General features: G+C 44.2%; 1 protein-coding gene and 1 long non-coding RNA gene across 5 annotated transcripts in view; one reads left to right on the plus strand and one right to left on the minus strand.

Moving 5' to 3' along the window:
* The window catches only part of OXSR1 (oxidative stress responsive kinase 1), a 124,638-nt gene that overhangs the window by 65,148 nt on the left and 46,902 nt on the right, over positions 1-12,588 (plus strand). The gene's annotated exons all lie outside the window — the stretch shown is intronic.
* The window catches only part of LOC135981909 (uncharacterized), a 95,586-nt gene that overhangs the window by 41,720 nt on the left and 41,278 nt on the right, over positions 1-12,588 (minus strand). The window lies entirely within an intron of this gene.

Below are 12,588 nucleotides of genomic sequence, written 5' to 3' on the forward strand. Positions count from 1 at the left end.
AGTCAATTACACAAATGTAGCTGGAACACTTGAGTCATATATCACACCTAGCAGAAAATTGTCTGTATACATTTAGTCACAGTACAGTAGAATAAATGTAAGTAGCACATCTGGCCAACCTTGACACCAGGTCATTGGCAGAGCTGCCCTAAAGGATGACTATGGGAACTCTTGACCTAATCAGAGGACAAGCAGCTATTGCTGTAAAATAAGTAGAGACTGAATATATATATTCAGCTGATGTACTTTTAAAATAATGTGCCTTCTTAAATGGGGAAATTAAGTTACCTAGCAGAGTCCCTTGCCCACAGAGCTTACCATCTGAAAAGCAAAGGGAAAAGTGGTACATGTCAGTAAAGGTTGGCTGCACTTTAATGAGATGCGTTTTAAAAATACAGCTTATTTCTCCAGTTGCTTCTCAACCTTAACATCACTAGTTTGTCAATTCCTTGTAGGTTTCAAATAGCAGAAGCCACGCTTCCTGTTTGCCTCCTAAAGCATGAGGCACCACTTCCAGTACCCCAGAGGCAGAAGCAGACAGTCTGTTATACACTCATCTGCCCTTGGCCATGTCTTACTGCATACATCCATTGTTTGTCCTTATTTGACCTCCATAGCCAGAAGTCAATCCTCCCTTTCTAGCACAGTGACCCCACTGACCATCTGAAACCCTAAGAATCTACCCAGTGTCTAAAGTATTAAACACCTGAGAACTAGCCAGTGTGCTAAAGATTAAGGGCCAAATTTTGCAGCCATTGTGTGAGCAATCTGATATCCGTGGGATTGCTTTCATGAGCAGGGCTTCAGGACTGCACCCGATGAAGTTTCCACAGAAGTCAAACAAGCGAGACAAGCCCATTTTGTGACTAAGCTGACAGGTCAGTTCCAGATAATGCTGTAGATATTTTGCATCTCTCCTGATTTGGACTCTGATTCTTCTGTGTATATGATCGGGGATTATCAGATGTCTGGGAGTTTGATGGATGACTCCATGCAATATGTAACTAAAGCAAAAGTAACCACAGAGCTTTTGAAATTACTGAACTTACAATGAATTAGTCAAAGTTAAGTTTAATGCTTTTTCAGGTGACGCTTTTTATGGCAACCTGACAAATGAATCATGCTGATTAACTCCTTCAGTGTCTCTTTGTCTTTCTCCCTATTTTAATTGAAATTATTTTTCTGTTCATGATTAACTGTTGTGTAATTGAAATTTCAACCCAGGCGAAATAATAAATCACAAATACTCATATGTAAATTAAGACTTTTCAGGATCTGAGAATCACAGAATTCTTTAGTCAAATAATGTTTTCCAAATATGAAAAGGTTCAGTAAGTGGCTAAAAATTATATATATTGAAAATATTGGCCTTGCATCGAAAACAGGCACCAGTACATTTAGGCATTCACTTGCTGGCTCATCTTTACCTGTAGAGGCAGCACCTGTGGTGTTCTTTGTTGAAGCTGCCTATATACACTGATGCAGGGCAATCATTTATCTTGAAAATATTCCCCCTCTTCAAAATTATCAGTCTTGTAGGGGAGAGTGCCATGGTGTCCAACTGAATGTTGTGAAGAAGAAACACAGTTCCTGATGTTCACGCCAAATGAGGTGGCTTGGTCTCCTGACTTGGGGAGGGCGCACGAAGGAAGAGGAAAAATGCAGTGAAGGAAATCAAAGAGGAGACTTAATAGGTGCTTGCCAGATGAATGGGAGAACGCCGAGTGGAGGTTGTGGGGGTGCACATGTGAGGGAGCTAAAGAGACACTGAGGTTAACAATCCATTTTTTTTTAACTTCCCTGCCCACATTACAACTAACTTCAACTAAGTCACAGCTGAAAAATTTGGTTTGTGGCTGAGAATAGTAGTCAAAGATTGCACCTTTCTAAGTGACTACAGCTGCAATAAATTGGACAAATACCTATGTGATTGCTGATTGCAGTAAACTGGCTCTGGTAGGGGTTAATGTGAATGTGGCTCTGGAAGTGTATTGGCAGAACTCTGTATACCAATTTCATTTCCTTGTAGCTGAGTAATGCATTGACAGGTCTGCTGGCAGGTGGTGCAGTAAAACTGGATCCCAGTATTCTTATAATTGCCATGGAGACTGTTAAGTGCTGTAGTTCGTTATTTTAGTAACAATAGTGTAACTTTTTTTTTTCCGGCACTACAAATTTGTTTTAGTGAATGCATTTGAAAAAAGACAAACCCAATGGGAACTGAATAGCTCAAGGGATTGGTAACACGATATGGAGCCTTTCATCTCTAATTGCCAGTTTGAAACCAGGCCAAGTTGGTAGTGGCTGAAAGCTGTTACTATTTTATGGCCATTCTGTAGCCTATGGGAAATGAGCTGGTATCATGCCAAAACCCAGTATCCAGTAGGAAAGTGCCTATATAGAAATCTACTGCGACTGGTGCACAGTTGGGCTCGAGAGACAAGTGTCTGAAGGGGAATGGAAACTGAACTACCTTGCCACCCGCCAAGGCTGTTCTAGGTCTGGGGTGAGGCAGATCGATAAGCAACATTTGTTCTGTGGACAAACAGAGGTTGCTGGTAGCCAGTGCTGTCAATATGGTGCCCTTCAAGGACTCTAAATTCACAGAAACCTGGATTAAGTCACACTTCTCATGGGATTTAGTCATTGTCTTTCTCAGTAAGAATGAGGGACAGCAGTAACTGTTAGCTCATTATAAATTGCTCATTTCTGTTTTATTTGAAAACTTTATCCAAAACTATGAGAATTTTTGTCTACAGCCTTAAGCAATCATTGTAGGGAAGAACAGATCCCAGAATGTCTAGCACAGCTTCACAGAATGTCTAGCACAGTATCTGTCATAAGAGGGCACATGGCACTGTTGCATCTCTGTGTCTAAGAGCAGGAACCAAATTAGATCAAATTGTGGTGACTTAGCAAGCTAGTGCTCTGTCCTGGTGGCGACAACTTGTACTTTATCATCTTGGAATTCATTTTTAATAAGTGCCTAACCTGCATGGTCTCAGACAACCTTCCAGTATGAACCATAGGTAAACCTGAGACAATGACATTTGCTGCAGACAGCCAGAAACAATAGTTCCTGTGAAGAGTGCCCTTATTCAAGGGAAGTGATGATAGCTCTGAAGCCTAATGACATTAATTGTCACTGCTGATAAAAGCGTGTAAGAAAGAGGGCTGATCAGATACCACTGTGTCTGTGCAGTTTGTAAAACCTAGAAGATCTACTCAATATAAATCTCACTTTGGTACTTCAGGCTCAGACCAGGGTGACCAGATGTCCCGATTTTATAGGGACAGTCCCGATTTTGGGGTCTTTTTCCTATTTCCCTCCACCCCCATCCCGATTTTTTTACATTTGCTGTCTGGTCACCCTACTTGGACCACTTCCAGCACTGCTTACCTTTCCATTGTGATCCCTGGCCTAAGTGTCATGTGCTTCACCATTACTGTGAGTGCTGGATTTATCAAAGCATTTTATTTGTGTTTAGGAAATGAACTCCACACTATTTTTTTGTTCTTCACTTCAGACCTTTGTCATGAGCCTGAGAGCGATGCTTGCAGGGAGATATGAAAGATCTTAATCTTACTGATTCTCCTTTTCTTTGTTCTTTGTAGTCATACTTGTTACTAGGAAATTTAAAAGCAAGAAAGCTTGTTTGAATTTCCTCCTCAGTACTTGGTAAATCAAGCTGCTTAGTAATGAATGGAGAAAAATCTATCATGAAATGCATGAAATAGTAACCAGGACAACTTTCAAACTTGTTGTGTGGGTTCAGCTCTGATTGTGTCTTGGAATTCAGTGATCTGTAGAGAGATTACTTAGTAAGATATGAAACTAGTGTCATTTTTAGCAATTCCTGAGTTGTTAGAATTATTTGGGAGAGACCTTGAGTGAATCATCTCCATCCTCTACTTGCATCACAGCAACTGTTAGTTATTGCAGGTGAAACACGCAACCACGTTTTTCAATTTTAGAAATGGAAGGATCGTTCACTTCATGTCATCACTGCCTTATTTAAGGCACCTTCTGATTTGTCAACGCTGTTACCCAATATAGATGAGTCTTCCCACATCATTCTAGTCAATAAAGCAGTGGATTCAATAAGCAATCTTCATCTCATTTTCCATTTACAGTACAGCATGTCTACAGTGAATAAACCACTTCAAAGACTGTTTTAAGATGGATAATACCCATGTTTCATCATAATGAACCAGATTTTCTCTCCTTAGTGTAACTGAGTTACTTAATTGGGGATCCCTTAAACCCAAAGTCAATGAAGGTTCCTGAATTATTCCAGGTTGCTATTCTTTCCAGGCTCTATACTTACTGGACTATAGTGTTTCCAGGATGGGGAAAATGGTGTTTGTATTTTTATTCCATCCATCACAGAATTCCGTTAAAGCATGAGAAATAGGCCACTTACTATATTAGTTTAGTAATATACACTTGAAATTTCACAAGTCTGTAACAGAAATGGTTTTGGATAGAAGGTGTAAATGTATAATAGGCCTGTCATAACTATAAAGGGAAGGGTAACAGCCCGCCTGTGTACAGTACTATAAAATCCCTCCTGGCCAGAGACTCCAAAATCCTTTTACCTGTAAAGGGTTAAGAAGCTCAGGTAACCTGGCTGACACCTGACCCAAAGGACCAATAAGGGGACAAGATACTTTCAAATCTTGGTGGGGGGAAGGGTTTTGTTTGTGCTCTTTGTTTTGGTGGTGGTTCGCTCTTGGGACTAAGAAGGACCAGACATTAATCCAAATCTTTCTGAACAAGTCTCTCATATTTCAAACTTGTAAGTAAACAGCCAGGCAAGGCATGTTAGTTTTTATCTTTGTTTTCTCAACTTGTAAATGTACCTTTTACTAGGGTGTTTACCTCTGTTTGCTGTAACTTTGAACCTAAGGCTAGAGGGGATTCTTCTGGGCTCTTTAAGTTTGATTACCCTGTAAAGTTATTTTCCATCCTGATTTTAGAGATGATTTTTACCCTTTTCTTTAATTAAAAGCCTTCTTTTTAAGAACCTGATTGATTTTTCCTTGTAGATCCAAGGGGGTTGGATCTTGATCTACCAGGAGTTGGTGGGAGAAAGGAGGAGGATGGTTAATTTCTCCTTGTTTTAAGATCCAAGGGATCTGTATTCACCAGGGAATTGGTGAAGAGTCTCTTAAGGCTACCCACGGAAGGGAATTAGCACATTTGGGAGTGGTGGCAGCGGACCAGATCTAAGCTGGTAGTTAAGCTTAGAAGTTTCATGCAGGCCCCCACATTTGTACCCTAAAGTTCAGAGTGGGGAAGCAGCCTTGACAAGGCCACATTGTATCCTCTCTTCTATTAAAAACAGAAATCTTGTAAAGCTTTTTACATAGGAGAGAGACCATTCAGCAGTCAGTGAGTCTCTGATTGTTGTACCAGAGGGAGAAATGTAACGTGCAATGGAAACCTGGAAAGATCAGTGGCTCAAAGGATGACTGTTTCCATTTTAAATGTCCCTTTACATGTGTAAACATCCAATTCAATTATAAATCAAGGGAACTTCCTTCCCCTCTCACTACTTTGGCCTAGCCTGAGAGCTACTTCCAGCTTTTGGGGAAGGAGGTTGAGAACTGGGAAGTGCCTCCTCCTGCTTCTGTCCCTCAATTTTCACAGATAAACAGACATGAGTTAGGAATGTGTTTTTAAATGAGCATTGGAGCCCCGTAGTATATATATCCGTATTGCCACATCAGCAAGTATATCCAGCCATTTACATAACCTAAATCTGACATTAGGTTTTGAAATGCAAACCAAGCTCAAACCTGGAATCTCTCATCCATTACTAGTGCCTGAGACTGGGCACTGCAAAATTATTTGGCTCCCTAGAGGTAAGAAGCAGACGTTGTGACTCCACAGTATGCTTTCTCATTGATTTATGTAACCGTTTGTAGTAGCTGTTAAAGAAGCTTTGTGCTCGCCCTCTATTGCAATTGCTATAGAGGAAATGAGATCAGGAAATCCAAGAATTCAGTGGATGAACACAGGAGAATTTCCCAGTCTATTTCTAGCCTTTGGACTGTGACATGGAAACTCAGCTTTCAGGAACACCTGGGCAGAAGCCCCCTGCTGGGTGGCAGGGAGTATCGGTTAAATTTCATTTAAAATAGCCTGATTATTCCAGTAGGGTGTGATGGTGGAAGCATGTTTCACTCTCCCCTTCCCCTCCGTTTCTCACCAAATGTCAATTATAGGTAAGGCTATATGTTTGTCATGGGTATTTTTAGTAAAAGTCATGGACAGGTCATGGGCCGTAAATAAAACTTCACATCCCGTGACCTGTCCGTGACTTGTACTATATACCCCTGACTAAAACTTGGCTCTGGGGCAGGGGGCGGCCTGGGGGCACTGCAGGTGCTCTGGGGCAGGGGGCGGCCCGGGTGTGTTGCGGGGGCAAGAGGGTTGTCAGGCTCCCTACCTGGCTCCTGGAAGTGGCTGGCATGTCCCTGCGGCTCCTAGGCAGAGGCACAGCCGGGGGGGGGGGGGTCTCCGCACGCTGCCTCAGCACTGAGCACTTGGTCTGCAGCTCCCATTGGCCAGGAACCACGGCCAGTGGGAGCTGTGGAGGCAGTGCCTGCAGGTGAAGGCTGTGCGCAGAGCTGCCTGGCCACACCTTCGCCTAGGAACCAAGGTAGGGACACGTTGCCGCTTCCAGGGAGCTCCATCCCCCTCCCCTCCCCGGTAAGTGCTGCCCAGAACTTTCACTCCCTCACGCACCCCAACACCCTGCCTCAGCCCTGAGCCCCCTCCCACACACACATTCCTCCTGCTGCTGCTGGGGAGGAGGAAGGGGCATGGTGGCTCGAGACTGCTCCAGCAGCAGTCAGTGTGGCTGGCCTGGGGACCACCTGAGTTGCTCAGGCAGCCCTGGGCTAGCTGCACCAGCTACTGCAGAAGTCACGGAGGTCCTGAAAAGTCTCGGAATCCGTGACTTCCATGACTGACTCGCAGACTTAATTATAGGTATTCTGTGCTTGCACCACACAGCACTTTTCACACTAATCTGTTATGCTTCACAATATCTCTGTGAGGTAACTTACCCTGTTTTATAGCTGGAGCACCAAGGGTTTGTGACTTCCCCAAGGTCATACAGCTAGTTGGTCTCAGACCTGGGAATAGAAACCATGCTTCTGGGCTCCCAGTCCCTTGCATTAGCCACTAGCTAGTGGTGGCATGGAAGAAAAATAAACTTTTAAAAGTGAGTAATAAGATTCTGTAGAAAACAGCAGGAATTGTAACAAGATCCTGAACAGTAAAATTGCGACCTATCTATTGTCCCCTTCTATTCTAGAATTCCAGATGCAGACACTACTAGACCTTTCGGTGCATCACCTTCTGTGTCTGACAGACACAGCAGCATTCACAGTATGAATTATTATAATACAATTTTTGCAACTTTTTTTTCACTACGTGAGCAATTCAGTATGTCTTATAGCTACTCAAATAATCCTGAGATGGTGCAGTGTGGCTTTTGGGGCATATTTTAATCCGGCTAGAACTGATTTGTTTGGTACTCTTTCCCTTTTATAAGATCTCTAGTTTGTGACTAGAGATCCTTGTTAGGTGTAAGACTTGTGAGGCAGCTATTTGTACCTGATTTTGTACAAAGTACCAACAGCTCCTTTCCATTTTATTTTTTCAAATTTCCATAACCTCTGCCTATTCTATATGCTAAGGATAGATGGAAAAGTCTCTTGTGCTGGAACTCTGTACTTAAAACATTTTAATAAAAAATCAGCTATGGCACTAATCTCACTCTCAGTACGGTATGAGAAAAGACAGTTGTACCACACAGCATGGATCCACTGAAAGAAGTGATACATTTCAGCTAAAATAAGCCATGGTATCATATTAATATCTTGTATGTCCTCTATTGGGATTAGAACCTGCCTTTGCAGGGAGGATAGGCTTGATTATTTCTTGTGATAGGTCTCATCCATCTCTACCTATTGTGGTCTGTGGAGGTGGGGAGACAAGCATTTGCCAAGAAGACCAGCATTTGATTAGCTTGTATAACTTGTCGTGCTGCAAGTGAAGAATCCTTTCCCTGTAGGTTTTCTGTTACATGACTGTGTATTTATAACACACTTTCTGTGGTGTTCAAGTGCTTGCACATGTCGATTCCACTGTAGGTGCGGGTGCACCCTGAGCACAGTCGCCAGAAATTTTTCTCTCGGTGATACCCATTGGGATGTTTCTGGCGCCCCCTGGTGCTGTGCCCTTGTAGTGCTGGTATAAAGGTCCTAACCGACCCTGCGCCCCCTCATTCCTTCTTACCACCCATGACAGTTGCTGAGACAGCTTTCCTTGCTGTGGCAAGCTGTTCTCAGTGGTCTTTGTTCTTCGTTTCTTCATATTGTGAGAGTGTAAATAGTTGTTTAGTTAGTGCTTCTCCGTCAGTAGAGTTTCATCTGTTTCCAGTGCCAAGGCGTGCCTCTGTCACTGGGCTTCAAGCCCTGTGCCTTTGAGTGACCTGCATTTTTTGTTGCCTGAGGTGCTTGGGTGAGGCTCATGTTGCACATCGCTGTATAGATGTGCCGCAAATTTAAACCCCATGTGAAGGAGGACTGGGAGGCCAAGTTAGAGTTCCTATTGATGGAAGCAGCTCTCAGACCTTCCAGTCAGACGCGGCACAGAGTACCTCCGCATCGGTACGGAGTGCTCCTCCTGCCATATGGGAGTCCTGGCACCATTTGCCATCCCTGGTGCCGAGAAAGATGCATAAGAAGCACCTGGCAGAGAGGAAGCGTTCCCCTACTTTGAAGGCCAGGCATGGAGAGCAGAGCAGGGTGCAACCTAAGTCACGCTGCTCCTCTGCCTCAGCATCGCAGGTGGCATCATTGCCTCCGGCCCGTTCGCAGACGCCGCTGAGTCCGGTCCTAGCTGAGCAGTCGACACCGAAGGGACAGTGCAGCGCCAGTACGATCGCAGAGCTGTCCACTCTGGAGGCGTTCGCTGCGGCCAGAGACCTGCTGGCGCTCTTGGTACTGTCGTCACTGAGTGGATGGGAGGAGGAGGATGATGCAGAGCAAGCCTGGTCTTCAGAGGAGGAGGAGGAGGAGTAAGCCATGTGAGACTGAGCCTCTGTGGGGGGAGGAAGTGCCTTGCATAGTGGGGGGAGGAAGTGCCTTACTATCACTCTCCTCTTAAAATCATAGAAGATTAGGGTTGGAAGAGACCTCAGGAGGTCATCTAGCCCAATACCCTGCTCAAAGCAGGACTCATCCCAGCCAGGGCTTTGTCAAGCTGGGCTTTAAAAAGGATGGAGATTCCACCACCTCCCTAGGCAACCGATTCCAGTGATTCACCACCCTCCTAGTGAAATAGTGTTTCCTAATAGCCAACCTAGACCTCCCCCACTGCAACTTGAGACCATTGCTGCTGCTTCTGTCATCTGCCACCACTGAGAACAGCCGAGCTCCATCCTCTTTGGAACCCCCCTTCAGGTAGTTGAAGGCTGCTATCAAATCCCCCCTCACTCTTCTTTTCTGCAGACTAAATAACCCCAGTTCCCTCAGCCTCTCCTCAGAAGTCATGTGCTCCAGCCCCCTAATCATTTTCATTGCCCTCCACTGGACTCTCTCCAATTTGTCCACATCCCTTCTGTAGCTGGGGGGACCAAAACTGGATGCAATACTCCAGGTGTGGCCTCACCAGTGCTGAATAGAGTAGAATAATCACTTTTGTCAATCTGCTGGCAATGCTCCTCCTAATACAGCCCAATATGCAGTTGGCCTTCTTGGCAACAAGAGCACACTGCTGACTCATATCCAGCTTCTCGTCCACTGTAACCCCAGGTCCTTTTCTGCAGAACTGCTGCATAGCCAGTCGGTCCCCAGCCTGTAGCAGTGCATGGGATTCTTCTTTCCTAAGTGCAGGATTCTGCATTTGTCCTTGTTGAACCTCATCAGATTTCTTTTGGCCCAATCCTCTAATTTGTTTAGGTCACTCTGGACCCTATCCCTACCCTCCATCATATCTACCTCTCCCCCCAGCTTGGTGTCATCTGCGAACTTGTTGAGGGTGCAATTCATCCCATCATCCAGATCATTAATAAAGATGTTGAACAAAACTGGCCCCAGGACCGACCCCGGGGCACTCCGCTTGATACCGGCTGCCAACTAGACATTGAGTCGTTGAGCCTGACAATCTAGCCAGCATTCTATCCACCTTATAGTCCATTCATCCAATCCATACTTTAACTTGCTGGCATAGAGCACCATTTTAATAGACATCTTAACAAGCATGTATGAGAACTTAGGGGATTCAAGGAATAGAAGGATTTTTCTGCTGAAGTTTTTACTAGATGCATTCTAAATGCCTGCCTTAACTCTCTCTTGATGCCCCAGTATTATTCAGCAACGTATCCTGGCAAGGGTGGGGCAATCTGGCATTCTCTGCGTCTGCATGGAGCTTCTTACCCAAATGTTTCTGTGTAAATGGAAACATAACTGGTTTCTAAATAACACAGTGCATGACCGTTAATGTTTCTCCCTTAGCTGACTCTGCTTCATAAATGTCAGCCAAGTTTTATCTCTAGTACTTGATTGAATATACATCAAATTCCACTTAGTGGGTTAGCCAGCTGTGATGCAGTGTAGCCATAGGGTGAACTATGAAAGGCTTTGTACCATTGCACAAGCCAGTGATGGACCAATCTTACCTTGAAAACTGTCATGTACAGTGCTGGATTCTTAGTAAGAGCCATTGAGTACCAGTTCTTCCTGTATTAGGTGGGTCCAGCCATATGGGGCCATGCATGCCGTTCTGTTCCTCCCAAACACAACCCTTCCCTTCTCTCCCCTACCCCAACACCATTGTAAGCTGCAAGTTGTTGTAAATCAGTATGTCTTGGGGGAGACCCAGGGGCAGCCAGAAGGAAATGGCTTGGAGAACTTGCTGTAGGAAGTGACTTATTCCGCCAGTTATCCAGAGGGCTTCACTGAGCAACCTCTGCACATGGGTAAGTGCCAGGAGGGATTCCTGGAACTGGCTTTGCATATATCTAGCACATATTTCTTGCTGAACAAAGGCCAAATCCGTAGCTAGCGAACTGGTGGCATTTGCAGTCCAGCCTTTAGCAGCTTCTAAACTTTCCTAGCTACAGGTGCTGTTAGGGACAGAATCCTGGTGGAATCCATCTTCATATGTACCAAGAGGGCTTGCCTGTGACCGAATGCAGGAAAGGCTTCATTTCTTACTGCTTTAAACAGAAAAGAGTAAACAACTCTCTCAAATGCTAATTGTACTGGGATTTTCAATGTTGTCCTCTTACTGCAATATTACAAGAAGAGCTTGGGGGAGGAAATGACACAGCTATATTTTTAAGGTTGTTTTTAACCCATTATTGTCGTCCCCCCCCCGTCCCCCCCCAAAAAAAGTGCTGTGATACTTTTCGGAATTAATGGAAATGTATGAACGTAGGTTTGTAAAATGAGGTGTTAAAGTCTCTAGCATATAGAAGCTGATCTGTTTGCATGATACTGCTTTCTTGACCATGTTGTGTGGAGATTTAATTATAGGAAAAAGTGCATAAATAATGCCAGTCTTCACTATGAAAACTGGTTTCCTTTTTGATAATAGCTTTGTGTGGGTGGGTGTGTATATGTACACACAAACAAACTTAAGTCTTTGACCTGGGTGAAATGAGTTGATGGTCTGTCTAGCTTGCAGTGGACAGTTGTCCCACTTATGAATGACCCCCGTTATTGTTTAGTTTTGTTGTAGTTGTGTTGGTCCTAGGATATTAGAGGGACAGGTGGGTGAAGTAGTCTCTTTTATTGGACTAACTTCTGTTGGTGAAAGAGAGGAGTTTTCAAGGTGAAGTGTTCTATTAATACGCATTAACTATTTTATGCTAAATAAGCTGTTCCACCTTGTGTTTAGCTGTGACACTTAGTACCTTTTCCAGACCTGAAGAAGAGCTCTGTGTAGTTCGAAAGCTTGTTTCCCTCACCAACAGAAGTTGGCCCAATAAAAGATATTACCTCACCCAGCTTGTCTCTCTAGTCCCTTATTAGAGAGAGAGGGTAGGTGAGAGGCAATATAATAGTTAATACATTGTAAGAGAGCATTCAAGGTGAAGTGGCCGGTTAACACCTCTCCAGTCGTAGGGGGGAAGGGAAGTGTGTGTGGGGGGGGGGGGGGGAAGGGACATAGCTAGGGGTGGGTTGTTAGAGGGTTATAGATTGTTGTAATAAGCCATAAATCCAGTGTGTCTACTCAGTCCATGATTTTAGTGTCTAGCAAAGTTATGAATTTGTTTATGCTAAACGATCTGTTCTACCTTGTACTTAGCTGTGACACTGAGTACCTTTCCCAGACCTAAGAGCTCTGCATAGCTTGAAAGCTGCTCACTCTCACCAGCAGAAGGTGGTCCAGTAAAAGATATTACTTCACCCACCTTGTCTCTCTAATATCCTGAGACCAACATGGCTATGCCACCAATGCACCTAGCCCCCTTATTGGCAGTCTCAGCAGACACACTGAGAATTGAATAATCCATGGAGAGAACCCATCCAAGTCTGGGTTTAGTCACATAGTGGCAAATC

Source organism: Chrysemys picta, chromosome 2, assembly GCF_011386835.1.
Source record: "Chrysemys picta bellii isolate R12L10 chromosome 2, ASM1138683v2, whole genome shotgun sequence".
Lineage (NCBI taxonomy): Eukaryota > Metazoa > Chordata > Testudines > Emydidae > Chrysemys > Chrysemys picta.